This window comes from Galeopterus variegatus, unplaced genomic scaffold, assembly GCF_000696425.1.
Source record: "Galeopterus variegatus unplaced genomic scaffold, G_variegatus-3.0.2 Scaffold1153, whole genome shotgun sequence".
NCBI classification, from domain to species: Eukaryota; Metazoa; Chordata; class Mammalia; order Dermoptera; family Cynocephalidae; genus Galeopterus; species Galeopterus variegatus.
Genome location: NW_007727264.1, coordinates 162,301 through 165,617, shown reverse-complemented (window position 1 = coordinate 165,617; position 3,317 = coordinate 162,301).

Here is a 3,317-nt window from a genome sequence, read left to right as displayed (position 1 = left end):
AGAATACTTAGAAACCTGGTAATGCACTATTTGGGGGATTGTTTGCCTGGATGTTTCCAGAAGAGATTAGCATGTGAGCCTGAGCGGGCTGGGTGAGATAGATCCGCACTCAATATGCACAGGCACAATTTAATCTGTTGGGGGCCTGGAGAGAACAAAAATAGAGAAAAAAGCGAATCTCTCTTGCTTTATGTGCTGTAGCTGGGATACATTCTTCTCCTGTCTGTGGACCTCAGAACTAGAGACTCTTCAGCACTTGGGTTCCAGGATTTACACCAGTGGCACTTCCAGTTCTGGAATTTCTATGTAAAATTTCTATGTAAAAATAAAAATCTTCTTGAGAACTAGGGTAATTATAGAAGAGCATACTAAGGAATTCAGTACAAATTGAAAGCATGAAGGAAAATATTAACTGATTTGACTGTAGTACATTAGTACTATGTTAGTACTGTATAAAGAATATATATAAAAAATAAAGCATAACTAAAATTAAGAGGCAGACAACAAATGAAGCTATTTAAAACATACATTTAGATTTCATATTATTGCTTCTAGTAGATAGTTACATATGTTTATAAACCAAAAGCAAAAATGATCAAAGAAAATAAAAATGTTGAAGAGACATGAAAAGATAGTTTAGCCTTATCTATAATCAAAGAAATGTAAATTCTAATAATCATAAAATACTGTACTTCATCTATTAAAATTAAATGTTTTTATTTTGTCATAACTTCACCAGTGATAGGGAAGAAATAGAATAATGGGTACTTTCACATAATGTTGGTAGAAAGTAATTTAAAAACATATACGGTATTTGTATTATGTATATTTGGCCCGATAATTATCAGTCCAAGAAAATAATCAGCTGTGCTCAAAAGGAAATTTAAAGAATTTTAAAATTAGAAACAAGCTAAGGGAGATTGGTTAAACAAAGAATTTTTGTGTGTGCCTATTACATGGTAAGTATTGTATCAAGTGCCTTATATATTTTAGCTTTAATCCTTATAGTAATTCAGAGCAATACAAGAGACTGATATTTAACTCTGAAAAATGATCTTGTAGAAAAATATTTCACGAAATAGAAAGATATTCATAGTATACAATTAGTTAAAATGATTAAACCATTCACTTTTTTATTCAATATACAGTGATCTTTCTTGTACGAATTTACATGCCAGGTGATTTGCTTATTGCTAGAAAGACAGTAAATAATAAAATAAAGACATCTATCATCATCGAGCTTACACAGTCAATAAATAAATAATTGCAAAGGTCTGAAGGCTAAATATGTGTGTGTGTGTGTGTGTGCGTGTGCGCACGCGCACGCACAGCTAGTAGACACATTTCTTTTCTATATTAGCTGAGAGGGTTAAAAGAATAACACCATGGTAGCAACAAGCATATCTGGAACCCAGATTTTGGTTTTGAATACCATTAAACCATAAAAGGAACCAGGGCTCCTTAGAGAAATGGCTTATTTTAGGAATGAGACAAGCAATAGACAAGATAAAGATGAAGCACCCAGATTTTGGTTTTGAATACCATTAAACCATAAAAGGAACCAGGGCTCCTTAGAGAAATAGCTTATTTTAGGAATGAGACAAGCAATAGACAAGATAAAGATGAAGCATTTTGTAGTGATAGAAAGTAAGAAACACCAAAAAGTAGTTGGGATTACAACTCAAAAGAATTAAATAAATATTGTGAGTCCATTCTAATGTAATTAAATGAACGAATAAATCAATGAATAGGGGAGGAAAGACAAATCTTTTATGCCAGAAGAATTCTAGTTTATGCACATACTCCACTCCTTAAGTGCATGCTGTGTATAGTGAGTAGAGTGCAGAGAGTGGGAGAGAGTAACTTTACCATGGAGAAATCTGATAGACCCTGCATCAGCCAGACGAACAAGCGCACCGTCAACAGTCATAAATCATGTTGATAGTATGTACTTCTGATATGTGATCAAAATGGCACTTTGCCTCTCTGATCTTTCTCCCCCAAACCCATAATCACAGTCTAGTCATGAGAAAAACATCAGACGCATTCCAATGGAAGGACAACCTACAAAGTAATTGAGCAATACTCAACTGTCAAGTTCATAAAAATAGGCTGAAAACTCACAGACAAAAGAAGCCTATGGAGACATGACAAAGGTAATGTGGAATTCTGGAGGAGAAAAAGGACTCTAGCTAAATGTATGCAAATCTGAATAAGTTATGAACTTTAGTTAATAATAATATATTAATATTGATTTATTAATGATGAAAAACATCCCATATGAATGTATGATGTTAACACTATGCAACAGGGGAAACTGGGTGTGGGGAATATGAGAACTTTCTTAATTACAGTCTTAATTGTTCTGTAGATTGAAAATTGTTCTAAAAATAAAGTCTAAGATATAATAAAATTGACTATCTCAAAGAAATGCCATAAAAGTAATTATTAAATTGGCATATTTTGATTTTTACTGTAAAAATAGCATATGAAAAATTTATTTGCTATACACACCGAGTTTACCAGTTTATATTAATTATCACATTTAATCCATTTATACAGAAGCAGGAGCAGTTACCTTGGTTAGAAAGCTACCTTGGTATCCTTTAAAATGATATCCTTAGTAACCTGGGAATCCCCAAAATATTTAGAGAGGCACATCTGTTCAGTGAGGGTTTTCAGTTATTTTGTATTACTGGATGACAATCATACTTGCCTGCTGCCCTATGATTTCATGTCTTGGATTAGCAATTGCGTTAATAATCACATTGACTCAAGCGATTACCTAAAGAGAAAATGTCAAACATTGAACATGCTTGATGTGCCTCTGGCTTCTTTCAGGTTGGCTTGTCCAAACTTTAAAATAAGAATATTTGGTCTGCATAATGTGGTTACTGGTTAAATTATCTTTATTCTGTATGCAAATATAATTTATTTTGCAGAAAGAGTTTGTGATTTAAAGATATTCAAAATTATTTATTAATTTCTTAAATTATATAATAAAATAAATTTCAAATGTGATCATGACATACTATGCATATGTAGAGTTCATAGTCAAAAAGCTAACTAGTGGGCTATTGAATCTTTACAATATAGAGAGATAGGCAATACAAAATGAAAAACAGACACAACTTTTCTGTTGGATCAAGTATAAGGAGAAGGTCAACCTTTGTGCAGCTCATTAGTAGTAAGTATAGAAGTAAAGATGCAATAAAGAATAGCATTTTTTAATTTGCTAGTATTTACTTAGGGACATATTCTCAAATGGTTTGGCTCATCAGAATATTGTTCTTAATCAATCTCATTGTTAAAAAAAA